General features: G+C 38.1%; 1 protein-coding gene across 2 annotated transcripts in view; it reads right to left on the minus strand.

Moving 5' to 3' along the window:
* Positions 1–24,842, minus strand: part of CDK19 (cyclin dependent kinase 19) — a 179,655-nt gene that overhangs the window by 125,444 nt on the left and 29,369 nt on the right. The window contains exon 2 of one of the 2 annotated variants that reach the window (XM_030882834.3): positions 17,234–17,295. The exons of the other annotated variant lie outside the window; for it this stretch is intronic. The gene's annotated coding sequence lies outside the window, so the exon portion shown is untranslated. The remainder of the gene's footprint in view (positions 1–17,233; positions 17,296–24,842) is intronic. 2 annotated transcript variants of the gene reach the window in all.

Genomic DNA, 24,842 nt, shown 5'->3' on the forward strand with positions numbered 1-24,842 from the left:
TCTAAAGATTGTTTTTGCTATTCGGGGTCTTTTGTGTTTCCACACAAATTTAAAAAATTTTTGTTCCAGTTCTGTGAAAAATGTCACTGGTAATTTGAAAGGGACTGCATTGAATCCGTAGATTGCTTTGGGTAGTATAGTCATTTTCACAAAATTGATTCTTCTAATCTAAGAACATGGTATATCTCTCCATCTGTTTGTGTCATCTTCAATTTCTTTCATCAGTGTCTTACAGTTTTCAGAGTACAGGTCTTTTGCTTCCTTAGGTAGGTTTACTCCTAGGTATTTTATTCTTTTTGATGTGATAGTAAATGGGATTGTTTCCTTAATTTCTCTTTCTGATATGTTGTTGTTAGTGTATAGAAATGCAACAGATTTTTGTGTATTAATTTTGTATCCAGCAACGTGACTGAATTCATTGATGAGCTCAAGTAGTTTTCTGGTGGCATCTTTAGGATTTTCTATGTCTAGTATCATGTCATCTGCAAACAGTGACAGTTTTACTTCTTCCTTTCCAACTTGGATTTCTTTTATTTCTTTTTCTTTTCAGATTGCTGCGCTTAGGACTTCCAAAACCATGTTGAGTAAACATGGCGACAGTGGGCATCCTTGTCTTATTCCTGATCTTAGAGGGAATGCTTTCAGCTTTTCACCACTGAGTATGATGTTAGCTGTGGGTTTGTCAATAATTGTTTTCTTCAAGAAGAATGCTGCCATAATTCAATGTTATATCACTTTTGCTTAATATATGATGATTTCCCTTAGCAGATTAAGAGGCTTCCATATCACATAGAAAATAAGAATAAAACATTCTTGGGGGTGGGGCTAATGGCGGACTCTGGGAAAGCTCACCCCAAGGAGTACTTCCAGGAGCTTCTGCTGCCAGTGTTCTTGTCCTCACAGTAAGCCACAGCCAACCCCCCCTCCCGCCTCTGCAGGAGACCCTCCAATACTAGCAGTTTTTCAGGGGAGAAAAAGCTCATATTTGAAAATGAAGCACAGATATCTTCAGCTTCTCCAGTGAACAGAGCAACTGAAATCAGATATTCTAATAAGAGTACTCTTAAAATCATAACAGGTATTCTGATAGAGGTAAAAAGATAAAAATAGCCTGGGTCAGAATATCTTTGTAAAATTTAAACAATTCTTCCACAAATGTTCTTCATACCAAAAGAAAAGAAATTTTCCGACCAGATAACAGACAGCAGAAGCAAGAAGAACTACAATCCTGCAGCCTGTGGAACAAAAACCACATTAACAGGAAGAGAGACAAGATGAAAATGCAGAGGGCTATGTACCAGATGAAAGAACAAGATAGAACCCCAGAGAAACAACTCAATGCAGATAGGCAACCTTCCAGAAAAAGAATTCAGAATATGATAGTGAAGATGATCCAGGACCTCAGAAAAAGAATGGAGGCAAAGATCGAGAAGATGCAAGAAATGTTTAACAAAGACCTAGAAGAATTAAAGAACAAACAAACAGAGAGGAATGATACAATAACTGAAATGAAAAGTACACAAGAAAGAATCAATAGCAAAATAACTGAGGCAGAAGAACGGATAAGTGACCTGGAAGACAGAATGGTGGAATTCACTGCTGTGGAACAGAATAAAGAAAAATGAATGAACAGAAATGAAGACAGCCTAAGAGACCTCTGGGACAACATTAAACACAAAAACATTCGCATTATAGGGGTCCCAGAAGGAGAAGAGAGAGCGGAAGGACCCAAGAAAATATTTGAAGAAATATAGTCGAAAACTTCCCTAACATGGGAAAGGAAATAGCCACCCAAGTCCAGGAAGCGCAGAGAGTCCCATACAGGATAAACCCAAGGAGAAACATATCAAGACACATAGTAACCAAATTGGCAAAAATTAAAGACAAAGAAAAATTATTGAAAGCAGCAAGGCAAAAACAAAAAATAACATACAAGGGAACTCCCATAAGGTTAACAGCTGATTTCTCAGCAGAAACTCTACAAGCCATAATGGAGTGGCATGACATATTTAAAGTGATGAAAGGTAAGAACCTACAACCAAGATTACTGTACCCGGCAAGGATCTCATTCAGATTCGATAGAGAAATCAAAAGCTTCACAGACAAGCACAAGCTAAGAGAATTCAGCACCACCAAATCAGCTCTACAACAAATGCTAAAGGAACTTCTCTAAGTGGGAAACACAAGAGAAGAAAAGGACCTACAAAAACAAACCCAAAACAATTAAGAAAATGGTCATAGGAACATACATATCGATAATTACCTTAAACGTGAATGGATTAAATGCTCCAACCAAAAGACACAGGCTTGCTGAATGGATACAAAAACAAGACCCATATACATGCTGTCTACAAGAGACCCACTTCAGACCTAGGGACACATACAGACTGAAAGTGAGGGGATGGAAAAAGATATTCCATGCAAATGGAAATCAAAAGAAAGCTGGAGTAGGAATACTCAAATCAGATAAAATGACTTTAAAATAAAGAATGTTACAAGAGACAAGGAAGGACACTACATAATGATCAAGGGATCAATCCAAGAAGAAGATATAACAATTTTAAATATATATGCACCCAACATAGGACCACCTCAATACATAAGGCAACTGCTAACAGCTATAAAAGAGGAAATCGATAGCAACACATTAATAGTGGGGGACTTTAACACCTCACTTACACCAATAAACAGATCATCCAAAATGAAAATAAATAAGGAAAGAGAAGTTTTAAATGACACAATAGACCGGATAGATTTAATTCATCTTTACAGCACATACTATCCAAAAACAGCAGATTACACTTTCTTCTCAAGTACGCATAGAACATTCTCCAGGATAGATCACATCTTGGGTCACAAATCAAACCTCAGTAAATTTAAGAAAACTGAAATCATATCAAGCATCTTTTCTGACCACAACGCTATGAGATTAGAAATGAATTACAGGGGAAAAAACATAAAAAACACAAACACATGGCGGCTAAACAATGTTACTAAATAACCAAGAGATCACAGAAGAAATCAAAGAGGAAATCAAAAAATACCTAGAGACAAATGACAATGAAAACACAACGATCCAAAACCTATGGGACGTGGCAAAAGCAGTTCTAAGAGGGAAGTTTATAGCAATAAAAGCCTACCTCAAGAAACAAGAAACATCTCAAATAAACAAACTAATCTTACACCTAAAGGAACTACAGAAAGCAGAACAAACAAAACCCAAAGTTAGCAGAAGGAAAGATATCATAAAGATCACAGCAAAAATAAATGAAATAGAAACAAAGAAAACAATAACAAAGATCAATAAAACTAAAACCTGGTTCTTTGGGAAAATAAACAAAATTGATAAACCAATAGCCAGACTCATCAAGAAAAAGAGGGAGAGAACTCAAATCAATATAATTAGAAATGAAAAAGGAGAAGTTACAACAGACACCCCAGAATTACAAAGCATCCTAAGAGACTACTACAAGCAACTTTGTGCCAATAAAATGGACAACCTGGAAGAAATGGACAAATTCTTAGAAAGGTATAACTTTCCAAGACTGAACCAGGAAGAAATAGAAAATATGAACAGACCAACCACAAGGAATGAAATTGAAACTGTGATTAAAAATCTTCCAACAAACAAAAGTCCAGGACCAGATGGCTTCACAGGTGAATTCTATCAAACATTTAGAGAAGAGCTAACACCCATCCTCCTCAAACTCTTCCAAAGAATTGCAGAGAAAGGAATATTCCCAAACTCATTCTATGAGGCCACCATCACCCTGATACCAAAAGACAAAGATACTACAAAAAAAGAAAATTACAGACCAATATCACTGATGAACATAGATGTAAAAATCCTCAACAAAATGCTAGGAAACAGAATCCAACAACACATTAAAAGGATCATACACCATGATCAAGTGGGATTTACCCCACGGATGCAAGGATTCTTCAATATACGCAAATCAATCAACGTGAGACACCATATTAACAAATTGAAGAATAAAAACCATATGATCATCTCAATAGATGCAGAAAAAGCTTCGGACAAAATTCGACACCCATTTATGAAAAAAGAACTCCAGAAAGTGGGCGTAGAGGGAACCTACCCCAACATAATAAAGGCCATATACGACAAACCCACAGCAAACATCATTCTCAATGGTGAAACTGAAAGCATTTCCTCTAAGATCAAGAACTAGACAAGGATGTCCACTCTCACCACTACTGTTCAACATAGTTTTGGAAGGCCTAGCCACGGCAATCAGAGAAGAAAAAGAAATAAAAGGAATATAATTTGGAAAAGAAGATGTAACACTGTCACTGTTTGCAGATGACATGATACTATACATAGAGAATCCTAAAGATGCCACCAGAAAACTACTAGAGCTAATCAATGAATTTGGTAAAGTTGCAGGATACAAAATTAATGCACAGATATCTCTTGCATTCCTAAACACTAGTGATGAAAAATCTGAAAGAGAAATTAAGGAAACACTCCCATTTACCACTGCAACAAAAAGAATAAAATACCTCGGAATAAACCTACCTAGGGAGACAAAAGACCTGTATGCAGAAAACTTATTATAAGACACTGATGAAAGAAATTAAAGATGATACCAACAGATGGAGAGATATACAATGTTCTTGGATTGGAAGAATCAATATTGTGAAAATGACTATACTACCCAAAGCAATCTACAGATTCAATGCAATCCCTATCAAACTACCAATGGCATTTCTTACAGAACTAGAACAAAAATCTTAAACTTTGTATGGAGACACAAAAGCCCCCAAATAGCCAAAGCTGTCTTGAGGGAAAAAAACGGAGCTGGAGGAATCAGACTCGCTGAGTTCAGACTATACTACAAAGCTACAGTAATCAAGACAATATGGTACTGGCACAAAATCAGAAACATAGATCAATGGAACAGGATAGAAAGCCCAGAGATAAACCCACACACCTATGGTCAACTAATCTATGACAAAGGAGGCAAGGATATACAATGGAGAAAAGACAGCCTCTTCATTAAGTGGTGCTGGGAAAACTGGACAGCTACATGTAAAAGAATGAAATTAGAACACTCCCTAACACTATACACAAAAATAAACTCAAAATGGATTCGAGATCTAAATGTAAGACCGGACACGATAAAGCTCTTAGAGGAAACCACAGGAAGAACACTCTTTGACAGAAATCACAGCAAGATCTTTTTTGATCCACCTCCTACAGTAATGGAAATAAAAATAAACAAATGGGACCTAATGAAACTTAAAAGCTTTTGCACAGCAAAGGAAACCATAAACAAGATGAAAAGACAACACTCAGATGGGAGAAAATATTTGCAAACGAATCAACTGACAAAGGATTAATCTCCAAAATATATAAACAGCTCATGAAGCTCAATATTAGAAAAACAAACAACCCAATACAAAAATGGGCAGAAGACCTAAATAGACATTTCTCCAAAGAAGACATACAGATGGCCAAGAAGCACATGAAAAGCTGCTCAACATCACTAATTATTAGAGAAATGCAAATTAAAACTACAATGAGGTATCACCTCACACCAGTTACAATGTGCATCACCAGAAAACCTACAAACAACAAATGCTGGAGAGGGTGTGGAGAAAAGGGAACCCTCTTGCACTGTTGGTGGGAATGCAAATTGATACAGCCACTATGGAGAGCCGTATGGAGGTTACTTAAAAAACTGAAAATAGAATTACCATATGACCCAGCAATCCCACTACTGGGCATATACCCAGAGAAAACCATAATTCAAAAAGACACATGCACCCCAATGTTCATTGCTGCACTGTTTACAATAGCCAGGTCATGGAAGCAACCTAAATGCCCATCGATAGACGAATGGATAAAGAAGTTGTGGTACATATATACAATGGAATATTACTCAGCCATAAAAAGGAATGAAATTGGGTCATTTGTAGAGACATGGATGAATCTAGAGACTGTAATACAGAGTGAAGTAAGTCAGAAAGAGAAAAACAAATATTGTATATTAACGCATATACGTGGAACCTAGAAAAATGGTACAGATGAACCAGCCTGCAGGGCAGAAATTGAGACATAGATGTAAAGAACAAACGCATAGACACCAAGGGGGGAAAGTGGCGGGGGGTGTGATGAATCGGGAGATTGGGATTGACATATATACACTAATATGTATAAAATGGATAATAAGAACCTGCTGTATAAAAAAATAAATTCAAAAATCCAAATTTCTAAAAAAAGGAAAAAAAAGAATAAAATATGGAATAAAATTTTTGAAAAACAAAAACCAAAAATATCATTTAGTTTTACATTGGTAATTCTGAATTATTCAATATCATGAACTCTATATTCACTCAGCCTAGCAGCAATGATTCCTTATTTGGGGACTCTTTCCTTTATTATACAATACCATAATGTTTTTTAATTTATCATGAAATTTTCCAAAAATGAACAAACAAAAAATCAAAATAAATGACAGTGATACTCTATGTAACTCTCACACAGCTTCAACAATTATCAATACGTGGCCAATCTTATTTCTACTGCCTCCACTTTTCTTGATTATTTTGAAACAAAACCCAGACATCCTATCATTTGCCATAACAATTCAATACCATAGCATTTTTAATAAGCAGGATTTTTTCATTTAAATGACAATAGTCCTTTAAAAATAATTCTGAAATATTGAAAATCTTGTACCACAGGATACTGTTATTATTTTGTATTCCCCTTATTAACGAATAATGTCAAATAACACTAGCACCTTCTTTATGCTTTCATGTACCATATATTTCATCTACTCGTTCTCTAAGTATCACCAAAGTACAGTAATAGTCTCTCTTATTCAAGTTCAGTATTTCCCTGCAACATGGAAATCTGACAGTTTATCTTTTTGCCTTCATTCTTTAGAAAGACTGCTTTTTATTTAGTCTCTTTTCTTAAAAACTAATTTATTAATATATCTCTCTTTCTCTAAAAAACAATCTTCATTTTATAATATTTCTTTTATTCAGAATTCTAATTCAGATAAACATTTACTGTTTTAAAAGCTCTAAAATAATAAAATTCCAGAAACTCCTATTATGGCAAATTCTTATTGCTCAGAAGTGATTTTAATTAAAACAAACATATCCGCAGTAATGCTTTAAGAATTCAGGTATCAAAAGTGTTAAGTTTAGGGCTTCCCTGGTGGCGCAGTGGTTGAGAGTCCGCCTGCCGATGCAGGGGACACGGGTTCGTGCCCTGGTCTGGGAGGATCCCACATGCCGCGGAGCGGCTGCGCCCGTGAGCCATGGCCGCTGAGCCTGCGCGTCCGGAGCCTGTTGCTCCGCAGCGGGAGAGGCCACAGCAGTGAGAGGCCCGCGTACCGCAAAAAAAAAAAAAAAAAAAAAAATCCATGCTACATTCAAGAAATTAGCAGAAGACAAGTATAGCTAGAACACAGAGATGAAGTAATACATAAAAAGAGTAAAGAAGATGGAATTACCATAGTCTTGTATGGTATGCTAAAAAAGCTGGCATTTTTCCTGTATAATGGGAAGCCATCAGAGGTTTTCAAGCAAGAGAAATATATGATCAAACAAGTATTCTCAATTAGCAGATAGTATGCAGGGTGAATCAGAAGGTTTAAAGCCAGAGGTAGGCAGACCATTGTAAAAGTTCTGGGAAGGACTGCGGAAGGCCAAAATTAGAGTAAATAAGGTAAGAATGGAGGGAATGCATTCAAGAGGCCATCCAGATATAGACTTATCTACTGTGGTCAAACATATATATAGAAACACTGTAGGCATTAAAGATGTATTTGATGAATAAATGTGTATGCACATATGTGTACATGTAAATAAGAGAGTGCTAAGCAGACAGCCAGAGAAACAGCTGAAGATGACTGAGGTTTCCAGTGAGTGAAAGCAAGGCTATTTACACCACACCTTCTACTACCCCTGCCCAAGAAAAGAATAATACTGACAATGAGCCAGCTAGCAAGTAAAGAATAAATTCATTCTGGATGTGTAGATTTTGAAGTGACTACTGGATAGCCAGGAGAAGATGAACAAAAGGAAATAAAGTGCAATTTAGAAAAGAAAACATCACTACACAGGCAACTGTTAAAGTCACAGAAGTAAACGTGATCACAAAGAGAGCACAGAAGAAAAGAGCTGAAGATGGTAGCCTAGGCTCTTTCACATCATGGCACCTACCTAATGTTAACATTTATATTGCTTACCAGAGTCAACTGACAGTGCTCATGGGCTGCCACTGCCCCAAACTCCACCAGTGGCTGAAGAACTTAGAGGATTAATAATAGGACCCATAACTTATTCACAGTAGCCATGCCACAGGGATTGGGAAGCCCTTCTCTGCTGCATGCCACTACCTTCAACAGGCTGCAGGAGAAACATTTAAAGGTCCTTGATAATAGGTAAATCTAGATGTGAGACACTACAAGAAAATTGGTCTGACTTCTAAAAAAAAAAAAAGAAAAGACTCATAAAAAAGGTAGGGTTGGGGGAGAGTCTACTCAAGACATGTAACAACTAAATATTATGCACAAAAACCTTATAGATTGTAGTTTATAAAAAAACAGCTACAGGGCTTCCCTGGTGGCGCGGTGGTTGAGAGTCCGCCTGCCGATGCAGGGGACACGGGTTCATGCCCCGGTCCGGGAAGACCCCACATGCCACGGAGCGGCTGGGCCCGTGACCCATGGCCGCTGAGCCTGCGCGTCCAGAGCCTGTGCTCCACAACGGGAAAGGCCACAGCAGTGAGAGGCCCGCATACCGCAAAAAAAAAAAAAGTTCACCAGAAAGCAACGATCTCCTTCTAGGAGGGAAGGAGAAAAATATAAATATTTTGTCATTCTCTAGTCTAGCACTATCAAATCAGATAGAACTAGATCATCAACCTGCTCCTTTAGGTACACTTTCAGATTTCAGTCTTCATGAAATCATCTCAAATCATAAGTATCAATGAGAAAACAAACACTCAAAAAAGAAATCCACAAGTCAAGATATCAAAATCAACACTTAAAATTTAAATATATACTAGTTTTTCACCATACCCCTGAAAGTTCAGCCAAACTGCTGTGGCCTCTCCCGTTGCGGAGCACAGGCTCCAGACGCACAGGCTCAGCGGCCATGGCTCACGGGCGCAGCCGCTCCCCAGCATGTGGGATCCTCCCGGACTGGGGCATGAACCCGCGTCCCCTGCATCCCCCTGCATCGGCAGGCGGACTCTCAACCACTGCGCCACCAGGGAAGCCCAGGAATCTTCTTTCGATAACGTTTAAGCTATTACATGTTTTTCTTGGCTGATCTTAAGTACTATGATAACAGAGAATGTGATACTGTGATATAATAAGAAAACATATCGTGGGGTCTTCCTCAGGGGTTCCTCGCTCACAACTCCTAAAATCCTTGTAATTTCCTAAGTGATTAGAGCATATGAGCATCTTTTCTTATAATATTTGGTTTTTATTCCTGGAATAGCTTCAGAAGGATAAAAATAAAAGAAGCTCTTTTGTTATTCATAACAAGCCCCTTTCAACCACACCTGAGTCTATGTTAATGAAGTGACTTTTGGAAAGTCCTTAGAGAACCACTTGATGGGGACTGGTTGCCTGGGGAACAAACCAAGTAATCAGAACTTTGAGCATGCCCACCGCCACCCCAACCCCAAATGGGGCCCTGGGGATTTAATTATTCACCAATGGTCAAGGATTTAATCAATCACACCTACATAATGAAGCCTCCATAAAAATCCCTAAAGTACAGAATTCAGAGAGCTTCTGGGCTGGTGAACAAGAACACATCCACTTGCTGGGATGGTGGTACACCCCAAAACTCCACAGGGACAGAAGCTCTTGTGCTTGGGACCCTTCTGGACATAGACCTAGCCCTATATATTCTTCATCTGACTGTTCATTTGTATCCTTTAATATATCCTTTGTAATAAACCAGTAATCTAGTAAGTAAACTGTTTTCCTGAGTTCTATGAGCCATTCTAGTAAATGACTGAACCTGAGGAAGGGGTCGTGGGGACCTTCAATTTGTAGCTGAGTCAGAGGTTGTGGGCAACCTGCGGGACCCAACACTTGCCACTGGCATCTGAAGTGAGGGGCAGTCTTGTGGGACTGAGCCTTTAACCTGTGGGGTCGAAACTGAGTTAAATTGTAGGATACCCAGCTGGTGTCGGAGAATTGGCCAGTATGGGGAAAAAACCTGCACATCTCTGGTGTCAGAAGTAATTTGGGAAGTGTTGGGTGTAAGGGGAGTTGTGAATAGAGAGATAAACAGAGTTTTTCCTTTCAGATAGTCTATTTCCTAATACAGTAAGTATCCGTGCTAGAATCCAAACCATTTGAACCATTATAATCCACAATCACTGAAATACACTTGAAAAAGCAAATTCCTTTAAATGACTTTACTTGAAACTTTAATCAACATGACATATATCATAAAGTAAAAAGTCAGCTATTAGCTATAAAGAATTAATTTTTTTTAGAAGTTTCCATATAGGTTAACCTGGATTAGTCTGTATAAAAATTCAGGTAAACCTAATGTTGTCAGATGATCCATTTCATAGGAATATCAACCTAAGATCAAATTCTAGTCACTAAAAAGCTAAAAAACAAAACAAGAAGTTAGGAAAATAAAGCTGTTGCCCAGACAAGAACAAAGATAAATACCAATAATAGGGACTTCCCTGGTGGCACAGTGGTTAAGAATCCGCCTGCCAAGGCAGGGGACACAGGTTTGAGCCCTGGTCCGGGAAGATCCCACATGCTGCCGAGCAACTAAGCCCGTGCACCACAACTACTGAGCCTGCGCTCTAGAGCCCGCGGTACAGCTACTGAGGCTGCACTCTAGAGCCTGTATGCCACAAATACTGAAGCCCGTGTGCCTACAGCCCGTGCTCCGCAACAAGAGAAGCCACTGCAATGAGAAGCTCGCACACCGCAACAAAGAGTAGCCCCTGCTCGCCGCAACTAGAGAAAGCCCGCATGCAGCAATGAAGACCCAATGAAGCCAAAAATAAATAAAATAAATTTATTAAAAAACAATAATAATGAATCAAGTCATAATTTGAGAAAAAAAGCATTTTTCTTTTATCATTAAATCACCTTTAAAACATAAAAATTTATGCTATCCAGTACCACAACACATTTATAATAAGAGTTATAAAAATAGCTACATTTATATAGTACTTAGTATAAGGTAGGTATCGTTCTTTGAGCCTCAACCACATTAACTCTTTTAATCCTCACAACGTGCTAGGAAGCAAGTACTATACTCTCTCCATTGTACAGATGAGGACACTAAAAGCAGAGAGGTTAGATCACTCTAGGTCACACAGCTAGTTAAGGGGCAGATCCAAGATTCACCAGGATCTAGGAAGCCTGGCTCCAGAGTCTGTGCTTTTGGTCACTACAGCTTCACTTCTTCTTATCCCCCTTCTGCAAAAGGGAATAGCACGTGTCAAGGCTCAGAGGCAAAAAAGAACGATGAATTTGAAGTTTGGTAAAGCTGGTTTAGAATAGGGGAAAGCAAGTTAAAGCTGAATGAAAAGAAGGCAGGGCCAGTTCAAACAGGAACAGGTAAGCCACATTAAGGAAACTGGACTTCATCCCAAGCAGAAAAGGATTTTAATCAATCTGTGTTTTTGTGAATAGTTTGGAGGTGAAGAGGGAAAAAGGAGACTAACATTAAAAGGCCTTTGCAGTAATTTAAGAGATGACTACAGTCTAAATTAGAATGGTGGCAGAAGAAATAAAATGTAGATGGAACTGAAAGATAATTAGGAAACAGTATCAACAGAACATGCGGTTAAGAAACAAGAGAAAGTAAAGCAAAAATGATTCTCACTTTTTGACTTGGACAACTGGGTGACAGTGGTGCCATTCACTGAGCTAAAAAGAACAGACTGGGGAAGTTTTTGTAAATTGAAGTTGAGAGAACTTGTTTAAATGGAGATGTCGAAAAGGCATTTGGATAAACCTAGAGCTTAGAAGGAAGATGTGGGCTAGAGACAGAGAGTGAAAAAATTTAGAAATGAAACTCGTGACAATAGCAGAGAGGACAGAACCCTGAAGAACATCATTTAAGGAGAAGAACCTCCACAGTATTAACAGTGTATACTACACTACATGATGCTTAACACTGCTCAGTGGTTTCTAATTATGTTACTTTACTCTGGTCTTCCCAACTAACACAAACGTCACTGAAAGCAAGGACTCGTTCTATTAGGGCTTTGCAACTCCCCAGCTTTTAACATATCAATGGCTAGTTGTGGGGTACTTAACCAACTGAGATATGCAAAAGGGATACATAAAATATAATTGACTTTAGGAAGCTCCTTTTTTTAGGGTTCCTCTGATCTTTCAATTTGCCCCAGGCTTTTGCTCCCCTCCACACTTGCTGCACTGATTGCTCTAACTCAGCAAAGAAGTTGTTGGTAATTGATGATGTGGGACTTACACAATGGTTCTGTGGTAGACTCTCTCGTTCTCAACACCTATAAGCAAATCCAGTTGAAATTAAGAGAAAAATGGAGGCGTTCTTATTTAAGATAATAGACACAGTTTGTTCTATTGCATTTTACTACAACAGTAGAAATGTTTATATTTTTATATTATACTGTCAAATCACAAAATACTTGTTGTGTTTGGCCCTCGGTCTTTTCCACACTGATTGATCTTCCTGATCTCTCTTTCCTTTATTCTTCTCTACATCAGACAAGGTTGACCTTTCCAGAAATTTTGTGAACACTCTACTCTAGCCTGAGGTCAAAGCTCTCTGCTCTGCATTCACCAAGCACATTTCTGTACTATACACATGACATGAGGTCAAAGCTGAGGTCAAAGCTCTCTGCTCTGCATTCACCAAGCACATTTCTGTACTATACACATGACATGCATCATATACCACTTCGTAAGGTAACTTTTCCATAGTATGTGATTTAAAGAGCTTAGATGATGGAATTATACACCTATTATATTGATGCTAAGTCACACAGCTAAGAAATTACTTATACCCTCATAGTACCAGTTTTTGCACCTGTTAATTAAGAATAATACTAACATTGCACAATTTTCAAGATAAATGAGATCACATATGTAAAATACCTAGCACAGTGTTATAGCTGAGATACAGTCTTTGCCCTACAGAAGTTCACCAGAGAGTAGAGGAAGTAAGTAATGTGCACAGTTACTAAATATAAGGTATTATGTGAAAAAGTGCCTGAATCCCATCATTTAAAATATTTTTACAACCATCAATTTAATCCTATCTTTCTCAAAGAAGTTTAGGTGAGGGAAAGGGACTGCAGGGTGGGAGAAGAGTCCTCTTATGACCTGATATGAGCAATACTTCACATCTTTTATATCACTAATTAGGATAATCTATTGAGATTATCATAGGTCATGAAAAGAAACTAGATGGTTTCCCCGATAAGATCAGGAACAAGGCAAGAATATCTGCTCACTCTACTCCTGTTGAAAATCATACTGGAAGTCCTAGCCAATACAATAAAATGTGGAAAGGAAATAAAAAGTACACAGATTAAGAAATAAAATTGTATTTGTATAACTGTCTGGAGAAAATCCAAAGAACAAGAGAACTCCTGGAACAAATAAGCAATGATAGCAAGGTTGCAGGATACAAGGTTAATATACAAAAGCAATTGCTTTCTTATATACCAGCAATGAAAAGTTGGAATTGAAAATTAAATACACAATAATATTTACAATAGCACCCAAAAAAATGAATTACTTAGGTATAAACCTAACAAAACATGTGTAAGATCTATACAAGGAAAACTATAAAACTGAAGAATCAAAAAATATCTAAATGAAGGGAGAGATATTCCATGTACATGACTAAGAAAACCTAATATTGTCAAGATGTAAATTCTTCTCAATTTGATCTATAGATTCAACATAATCCCAATCAAAATCCCAGCCAGTTATTTTGTGGACACTGACAAACTGACACTCAAGTTGATATGGTATAATCACATTGGAAGACAGTTTGGCAGCTTCTTACAAAACTAAACATACTCTTATCATACAATCCAGCAGCTGCACTCCTTGATATTTATCAAAATGAACTGAAAACTTCAGTCCCCACAAAAATCTGCACACAAATGTTTATAGCAACTTTATTCATAACTGCCAAAACTTAGAAGCAGCCAAGATATCTTTCAGTAGGTGAATGAATAGATTAACTGTGGTATATCCAGATGGTGCGATATAATTCAACACTAAAAAGAAATGAGCTATCAAGCCATGAAAAGGCATGGAGGAAGCTTAATGCTTATTACTAAGTGAAAAAGGCTCAACTGGGGCTTCCCTGGTGGCGCAGTGGTTGAGAGTCCGCCTGCCGATGCAGGGGACATGGGTTCGTGCCCTGGTCCGGGAAGATCCCACATGCCGCGGAGCGGCTGGGCCCGGGAGCCACGGCCACTGAGCCTGTACATCCGGAGCCTGTGCTCAGCAACGGGAGAGGCCACAAGAGTGAGAGGTCCGCGTACAGCAAAAAAAAAAAAAAAAAACCTAACCTGAAAAGGTTACGTACTGTATGATTACAATTATGACATTCTGGAAAGAGAAAACTATATAGACAAAAAAAGATCTGTGCTTGCCAGGGGCTCAAAGGAAGGGAGGCAGGGATAAATGGATGGAGCACAGGTGAGAGACAGGAGGGAAGGGAGCAGGGCAGAACCATTAAAAGAATAACACAGCTGTTGAGGATATGGCAAATACTGGTTAGAACAAACTAGGCCCAAGATGGAGGAAGAATCTACTTCCAGTAGATCCTGAGCCTCAATATACGCTCATTGTAATACACCCACAGGTGCCATGACAGTTCCAAGGCTGACCCTAAAAGGCCAAAAAGTGGGCAGCGGCCCAATTCCTAGAAATCCCCACCCCTTCTCCAAGATAGTTAGAATATTCTTCCCACTTGTTAGCCTATGAAATTACCCAGCCCATAAAAACTAACCACCCCACAGCACGGGGCCACTCTTGCCTTTGGAGACATCTGCATTGTGCCTATGGAATGTGTATCTCTCTAAATAAACTTGCTTTCACTTTACTATGGCTTGCTCTTGAATTTTGCCCTGCACGAAGCCAAGAACCCTCACTTGGCTGCCCGTCCCAGGAACTCGCCCAAGACCTGTGACATGACCAACCTCTTGTGCCCCATTCTCCTGCAACAGGGGATATGTTTAGAGCAGTAAAATTATTCTGTATGACACTGTAATGGTGGATACATGTGATTATGCATTTTGTCAAACCCACAGAATATACAACACAAAGAGTGACCCTTAAGGTAAACTACGGATTTAGTTAATAACAATGAATAATAATGGCTCATCAATTGTAGCAAACATACCACTAAAGCAAGATGTTAATCATAGGGAGATGGGGGTGGGGAGGATAGGGTTGAGGCAGTAAAAGGGTATATAGGAACTCTCTGTACTTTCCACTCAATTTTTCTGTAAACCTAAAGCTGCTCTAGGGACTTCCCTGGTGGCGCAGTGGTTAAGAATCCGCCTGCCAACGCAGGGGACATGGTTCAAGCCCTGGTCCGGGAAGATCCCACATGCCGCGGAGCAACTAAGCCCGTGCGCCCCAACTACTGAGCCTGCACTCTAGAGCCTGCGAGCTACAACTACTGAGCCCACGGGCCACAGCTACTGAAGCCCGTGCGCCTAGAGCCTGTGCTCTGCGACAAGAGAAGCCACCACAATGAAAAGCCTGCACACCTCAACGAAGAGCAGGCCCCGCTCGCCAGAACTAGAGAAAGCCCACGCGCAGCAACAAAGACCCAACGCAGCCAAAATAAATTAATTAATTAAAGAAAGAAAGAAAGAAATTACTTCCAATCTATTGTTGGTAAATAGAAAATATCCTCCAACTGGCCAGTGAAAAAACCAAAAGAGGGACTTCCCTGGCAGTCCAGTGGTTAAGACTCCGTGCTTCCAATGCAGGGGGGTGCAGGTTCGATCCCTGCTTGGGGAACTAAGATCCCACAGCCTGTGTAGCGTGGCCAAAAAATTTTAAAAAAAAGAAAAAAGAGAGAAAGGAGAAAGGGCGTAGGAGATAAAATTGCAGCTAACTCAATAAAAAGCCTGAAACTCCTCTAGTTAAGAAGAGCAGCTCCTCTGAATAGAAGGAAAGTGAAAGAAATAGTGAAATTGGGTTGATCGTAAAATGGAGTGATCCTGTGCAGGGCACAGAGTAGAAACTTAATAAATATATACTCCCCTAACTTCACATAGGTGTATATCCTTAATATACAGTATAATATGCAGTCACTTGATATCAATACAAATATAATTTCCAGAAGACATAAGAAAACCATTCCTCTACTCCCCATTCAGAATCTATCTGAAAACTAGCCATGTTATTAACTTTAAGAATACAACACTGTTAGCTGCTATAGGTCTTAAAAAAAAAAAAACCCTACTCAAGTATCATCTGAAGAAAGTTCATAAATGGTTTCATAAATTCAAAGAAAGTAATATCTGTGATATCTGACACCTAAATGGCAACATATTTGTATTTTTTTAAAAAATCAAAGAAGTATTACCCAGGAAAGTTATGTCATATTATTTTCTGAAAAATAACTCATTAAGAAAGTCTCTATAAAAACATATTTTACAAATGTGTGGGATCTGTCTGTTTCTCTACTGAAACAAGAACTAACTTGAGAGAAGAGCATATTAACAAGTTCTGAAGAGAGAGGTAATTAGCATATTGGAAACTCAAGATTTTTGGCACATGGGTCTGTCCTCCAGTCATGAGTCATGGATTAGGCTGCCTATTTATTGTGAAGCAATCTTTCAGTAAAAAGGGCAGCAAGGAAGAATACAACATGAATAATGACTTGGATAACTTCTGAGGAAGAAATCATAGTGAAATTAGGTCTGAGAAAGTTAGCTGGCATATACTATACATTATGCTAATGCTCTTTTCCTTTTACTCTTACTGTTTAGTTAACAGCAGAGAAACTGAAATTTAGTCCTTAGTTCTATTTAACGTTTTCCATTTTTTATGGATTTTAGTAATACTGAATAAAATTATTCAAGTATTAGCTTGGCTTTACGTTTTGTGAAATGCACCATTATAAATTATTTTGTGATAACATTTGTGAAAACCTCTCACCTGTCACATACCCACCCCAGCACACACACACAATGACACCAGAAGGCAACACTCTGCTTTACCTTCTGCTGAAAAGTCTGCTACCTCCAACGCTTGAGGTCCATACACGAAGCCCTCCTGGAATCTATGAACACAGCAGAGGCAAAAGGCAGAGAAGTTTATGTAGATTTAAAGTTACACTGCCCAAAACATAAAATGCCAAACGCCTACCACAAGTCTACATATCTGCCAAGGATATCAGATTCTGGATTTGACAATGAGTAAATCAACACTATACTGATATCATTCAGAGTTCATTATACATTATGCAGCTAATTACCTGAAAAAAAACAAAAGTTGAGCCTTAACTAATATATATTCTCACCAATATAGGTGATTTACACTATCAAAAATGTTAATAACAAATTTTTAAAATCATGTGAGAGAGCCAATACATATATAAGGAATATATAAGAAATTAAGTAGAAAAATATACTTCACATAATGAAGTGTGATAGACTCTACAGCTCAAGGTACATTCTTTCTTAGGACCGGAGACTGCTGGGAATATAGGAGAAAAACAATTAGAAACAGACATGCATAGGGGAAAGGGAAAAGTAGAACTGTAAAGATATTCTAATGCCAAGATTTAATTTAAGTCTGACAGCAATGTTGAAATGAGTCAGATATTACATATGCTAAGCAGTATAGGGGAAATCTACCTTGTTCGAATCATATAAAATATAAACATGAAATGCTTTTCAGAAAACATTCATGTAAAAAAATTAAGAATTTAGGGACTTCCCTGGCAGTCCAGTTAAACTCTGCGCTCCCAATGCACAGTTAAAACTGCATTTTTAAACTCTGCGCAGTTGAAACTCTGCGCAGGTTAAAACTCTGCGCTCCCAATGCAGGGGGGCAAGTGTTCAATCCCTGGTCAGGGAACTAAGATCCCGCATGCCCCACAGTGCAGCAAAAAAAAAAAATTAAGAATTTAATCAGGTGTATAGCTGATTCACGTTGTTATAAAGCAGAAACTAACACACCATTGTAAAGCAATTATACTCCAATAAAGATGTTAAAAAAAAAAGAATGAGATACAAATAAATTACACTATATAGCAAAAAAAAAAGAATTTAATCAGGTAAAACATTTAGATCTCAGATTTCATTTCATTCTTTGCTGATGTTGGGCTTAAAGACTACAAAATGCAGCTAGTATATGAGAAAAGGAGTCAGATAAATTTTACTAGCTATTAAATTTAAAAGAGGGAGGCATGCTATCTTTATGTAATATCGAGAAATCCTTAAAAATACCATCAAACAATGAGGAAAGAAAGAACGAAGCATTGTCTTAAAACATGATGATATGTCGGGCTTCCCTGGTGGCGCAGTGGTTGAGAGTCCGCCTGCCAATGCAGGCGACACGGGTTCGTGCCCCGGTCTGGGAAGATCCCACATGCCGCGGAGCGGCTGGGCCCGTGAGCCATGGCCGCTGAGCCTGCGCGTCCGGAGCCTGTGCTCCGCAACGGGAGAGGCCACAACAGTGAGAGACCCGCGTACCGCAAGAAAAAAAAAAAAAATCCGCTTGCCAATGCAGGGGACTCGGGTTCGAGCCCTGGTCTGGGAAGATCCCACATGCCCGTGCGCCACAACTACGGAGCCTGCACTCTAGAGCCTGCAAGCCACAACTACTGAGCCCACGCACCACAACTACTGAAGCCCTCACACCTAGAGCCCGTGCTCCGCAACAAGGAGAAGCCACCGCAACGAGAAACCCACGCACCACAACGAAGAATAGCCCCTGCTCACCACAACTAGAGAAAGCCTGCGCTCAGCTATGAGGGTCCAACACAGCCAAAAATAAACTTATTTTAAAAATAGTAATAATCACAGAATGTTATATTTTGCAAAAATTTAAATCAGTGCATTTGACATAAATTAACAATTTAATAAAAGTTGTTAACTAAGAAACACAGGGAATATAGAGTGCCAAGCCAAAAAATTTGGGGAGGAAACCCAAAGAAGCAAAGCAAAAGGCTGAGCTGGTCAAAAGAGCCTAGAGTAACAGACACGGCTAAATGGCAGCCAGTAGGTCACAGTCTCCAAGAGATGGTTGTATCGTGTTACTAATTTAGCAGTTTGCCCAGTACTCTCTGCCTTGGGTGTATCTTAATTCCCAAAACAACCTTATAGACTACACCCTCCTCTAACACAGTGCTTGTGACATTTTAAGCTAAGGACCTGATACACAGTAACTACTTTCATATTGCATATATTTTTAAAAACCTGAGATAAGATCCCACCTAATAAAACAATAATGGAGCAAAAGCTTATCTAGTATGTATGATGTGCCAGGCACAGTTCTAAAGCTCTACAAGTACTAGCTCACTTGGTCTTTACAACTCTGAGATAAGTTCTGTTATTATCCTCACTTTACAGATGAAAAACTGAGACACAGGGAGCTTAAGAAACTTGCCTACGGACTCCCCTGGTGGTCCAGTGGGTGAGACTCCACGTTGCCAAAGCAGGGGTCCCGGGTTCGATCCGTGGTCAGAGAACTAGTTGCATGCTGCAACTAAGTTCGCATGCCACAACTAAAAGATCCCGCGTGCTGCAACAAAGATCCCGCATGCTGCAACTAAGACCCGGTGCAGCCTAAATAATTAATTAATTAATTTAAAAGGAAAAAAAAAAAACTTGCCTAAACGCACAAAGCCTTAAATGGCAGACCTGCGATTCAAACCCAGACTGTCTACTTCTAGACCACACTCTTAGTCACTGTATCATCCAGACTATGGAATTAAAATCACACAAACCAAGCACTTAACTATAGGTAAAAAGTTAAACAATTAAAAACTGTTCTTAAGTATTCAATCATGTTATATATATTCTTCAGCATTTGCGACATTTCCTTGGAAAATTAAAATTCAAATGATTGTTGTACAAAATATGTTAAAAAATGAGAAATGCTTACAATACAAAACCAAAAGAAAAAATTTAAAAACAAAAAAAGGCCTAAAAAAGACTAAAGAACATATATCCAAATAACATTCAAATAATATTGGTGTTAGAGTAGCAAAATTGAGTGATTCCATTTCCATTTATTAAAACGTGTTGTCATATGATTACACAACTAAGACATTTTTAAACCTTCAAAAAAATTCAACACAATGGATACTACCACATACCAATTAGGATGGCTACTATCAAAAAAAATTTTTTTAAGGAAAAAAACAACAAGCGTTGGCAAGGCTGTGGAAAAGTTGGGACCCCTATATACTGTTGGTGAGAATGTAAAATGGTGCAGTTGCTATAGAAAATACTATGACAGTTCTTCAAAAGATTAATAATAGAATTACTACATTATTCAGCAATTCCACTTCTGGGTATATAGCCAAAGGAGTTCAAAGCAGGGATTCTCAAAGAAATATCTGTACACCCATGTTCACAACAGCCTTATTCAAAACAGCCAAAAGGTGGAAGCCACCCAAGTCTCCATCAATGGATGAATGGATAAACAAAATGTGCTATATACATACGATGGAATAGTATTCAGCCTTGAAAAAGAAGAAAATGCCTGCACATACTACAACATGGCCTAACCTTGAGGACATTACGCTAGATAAAATAAATAAGTCCCAAAAGGACAAATACTGATGATTCTTCTTATATGAGGTACCAGAGTCATCAAATTCATAGAGATAAAAAGTAGGATGGTGGTTGCCAGGGGCTGGGAGAAGGGGAAAAATGGGAAGTTATTCTTTAATAGGTACAGGGTATCAGTTTTACAAAATGAAAAGGATTTTGTGAATAGATGGTGGTGATGGTGGCACAAAAACATTAATGTATTCGATGTCGCTGAACTGTACACTTAAAAATGATTAAAATGGTAAATTTTATTTTATGTGTACATATGTTGTCACAATTCTTTAAAAAAGTAATAGGTGTTAAGTGTATAACATACAAAAAGGTATGTATAAAAAAAGATAAAGAAAATTATGTTATTTCATCTTCCAGAAAAAGTACTATAAATCCTTTTTTTAAAATGTATTTCTTTTATTTATTTATTTTTGGCTGCATTGGGTCTTCGTTGCTGTGCACGGGCTTTCTCTAATTGTGGTGAGTAGGGGCTACTCTTCGTTGCAGTGCGCGGGCTTCTCATTGCAGTGGCTTCTCTTGCTGCAGAGCACGAGCTCTGGGCTCGTGGGCTCTAAAGCGCAGGCTCAGTAGTTATGGCGCTTGGGCTTAGTTGCTCCGCAGCATGTGGAATTTTCCCAGACCAGGGCTCGAACCTGTGTCCCCTGCATTGGCAGGCGGATTCTTAACCACTGCACCACCAGGGAAGCCCTATAAATCTCTTTTTAATGTATATTGTTACATGGTTGAAACAAGTATACTATACACTTTTTTTAAAAAAGTAATTACTATCAATGCTATGCTTACCAATGTCAATCCTCCTTAGTACTGAAATAATTTTACTAAACATTTAATTGGAAAAAAAATTTTTTTAACTCAAAAGTTAAAATAATTAAAGTATTAATTTTGCACCAAGAACTTAAAGAGTATAATATCAAAATAATAGTTTAAATTTTCTAGGTTTCCCAGCAGAACAGCTTCTCTACTCAGAGTTACCAAAGTTACATTCTTGTATTTTAAGACTTTCAATCAAATCTCTTTTGTAAGAGATTACACATGTATTATTACTACTTAGGCTATATTGGTCTCCCTACCTCCATTCTCAATCCCTTTTGCAGCAGACATACTGGCGGCCTACCATATACCCATTCTCCCTTTCTTGCTTAGTAACAGACCCTAGTTTTACTCTGGGCAGCATACCCACATAAGAGTGTACACTTCCTAGCCTTCCTTGCTGCTAGGACTGGTGAATGAGCTAGAAGTGGAAGTCATTGGATGGGACTTCCAGGAAAGCTACTGAAAGGGGATGATTTGGTTGTGTGTCTGTCTGCAACTTGGACAGGATGAATTGCACTCCAGCAGTCATTTTGGACCATGAGGTAACAGAATTTATGCCAAAGGACAGTGAGGCAGACAGAAGGAACTCAGGTCCTTGATGAACTCAGATCCTAGAGTCGCCATACAAAGCTTCAGTGTGAGAAATATACCTCTATCTTGTTGAGACCACTTGTTTTGTATCTAGGTAAACCAGAATCTAATTAAATAACTCACTTTTATGCTGCTATTAGTGATCTTTCTAAAATGTAAATCATAATTATCAAAATCCTTATCTTGCCACATAGGCCCTTCCATGACTTCTTTGGCCTCTGCTTATTTCTGCAGCCTTACCTTAACCTTAAGCTCCAGCCATAAAGAACCACATGTAGGATGGTGACCGCAGTTAACAATACTGTATTGCATGTTTGAAAGTTGCTAAGGGAATAGATCTTAAAAGTTCTCATCACAAGAAAAAAGAATTTTGTAACTACGTATGGTGACATACTAAAAAGAAATAGGGAGAGAATATGTATTCTGCACCCAAGATATGGTGTACAATCTATGCCATTAGGTCAATTTTATTAACTGTGTTACCTAAATTGTCAAAATCCTAAAGATTCCTAACTGTACTGTTGTATCATTTACTATGAAATGTATATTTAAACTTTTACTCTGGAAAAAATAAGAAAAGAAATTCAAATGTGATTCATTTCAAATCACAAAAATTCTGATATTAAGGAATATATTAGAAGACATCAGGATTCTAAGCCAGTTGATAATACTTAATTTCGTTAACTATAAAATATCATTTCTCTTCCCAAACAAACCAAGTATCCTGAGTGGATAAATAAATCTTTTTTTTTTTTTTCAGTACAACTTTTGAGGTCTTGAGGAGAAAAAGGCAACAGAGAACATTTTCTCTCTTGCAAGACATCCTTACAACGAATATTCACTGAGTATCATTTATGTGCCAAGCATTGTACTAGGCAGTTAAATACAGAATAATGAGCTCTTTGAAAAAGCACCAAGGTACTAAGAGTGTATTTATCCTCATCTACGTGAGATGAGAAAGCTTAGAGGAGATGGCATTTAAATTGTTTTAACGGGAAAATGAAACTTAAGAAAAAGAGGGATTTAATTTTCCATATTTTATGAGCTCCATTTGTTTTTAGGTAAAATAGGAGGAGCCAGTGTCTTTTTAGTGCCCACTATGTAGCCCTGTACCAGGTTCTTTACATTTAATTATCTCAATTAAGCCTCATAAAATTTCTGTGAGATACTTCTTAACCTCATTTTAAAGGCTAAGAAATATAATACATAATTTGTTAAACAGCTAGGATCTGAGCTCGGAAATCTCTGCCTCTAACAACTGATACTCATTACACATTAGCTCTTAAAGTTTTAGATATAAACATAAAATATAGGGGCCAAGAGAAAGTTATCAATAAATAACTCACCAATTAACTTAGCTTCCATATGCTTCATCACTAACTACAACAGTTTAGCTGGGTATAAGGAAGCCACTTTTTAAGTGACGAGGAAAAAACTGACTTTAAAGAGCACAACTGATAGAATCAAAATTCAAACTTTCTGAAGTAAGCTTTAAAGCATAAATAAAAACCAACAGCAAAACTTCAGAATAAATCTTTCTCATTACAATCGTCTTTCATTCCCTCCAGTATTAAGTAGGAGAATACATTGCAAGAGATAACGTCTCTCCTAAATTCTATGTATGTTTTACAATCCCAATCGATGACCCTGAAAGAAAGCCTATTTCTCACCACATAATACTGATATTTAGAATAATACCTCAGATGAGTAACTACATCCATTAAAAGTTTAGTAAAAATACTAATAATAATAGAGTCCAAACAAGAAAATAACTCTAGGGAAAAAATTAATTTAATGCTATGACTGTTGTGATTCAACAATCCTTACCCAGATCTCCTCAAGCCTCAAAAGAAATGTATTGTTACAACAGTGCATGTATCCAGGCAACTCTTTATAAGAGGTTCAGGAAAGGATATAACCTAAAACTAAATAAGAAGTCCCCGGAAATGGTGGCACAAGACATTTCAGATAGGTAGAATAAAGTGTCCCAACAGTGAGGATGGTTCAATGCAATGGTGAATAACCAAAAAAGCTTTAAATTTTCTCCTATGGGAATATTTTAAAATTCAGAAAATTTTATCTATATGAAAGTTCATGTTTAATCCTATCTGAAAACAAAAGAGGTTGGCATCAGCAACCTAAGTCTTTCTCACCCAGGAACAAATGCCTTAGCCCCATAACCCCCAGCCATTAACCAACCAATCATATTTTAGTCACCTGGTTACTGAGGATCTTCCACTGGGTCCCAGAACTCAGAGTCCACATCAATAATGCCTTGTTATGCATATTTTTACACAACATAGAACAGAGGTTTCACACTGCGAACTTTACAGCCCTGTTCCCCATGGTGAGAAACACAGCAGAACCTGATGAAAGTAAGATCCTACTCAGAGACCCAAATAACCCTTAATTCAGAGTCAAAGAACCTCTGCCAACAACTTGCCCAGGTGCCTCTCCCACTGCACTCTGATCCCAATTCCTCAGAATAAAAATTTAAAGATTCCAACAGGAAAGTTGTGAAATATAAAAACTAATGCTGGGACTTCCCTGGTGGTGCAGTGGTTAAGAATCCATCTGCCAACGCAGGGGACACGGGTTCAAGCCCTGGTCCGGGAAGATCCCACAT

Source organism: Globicephala melas, chromosome 14 (genome assembly GCF_963455315.2).
Source record: "Globicephala melas chromosome 14, mGloMel1.2, whole genome shotgun sequence".
Classification (NCBI taxonomy): Eukaryota; Metazoa; Chordata; class Mammalia; order Artiodactyla; family Delphinidae; genus Globicephala; species Globicephala melas.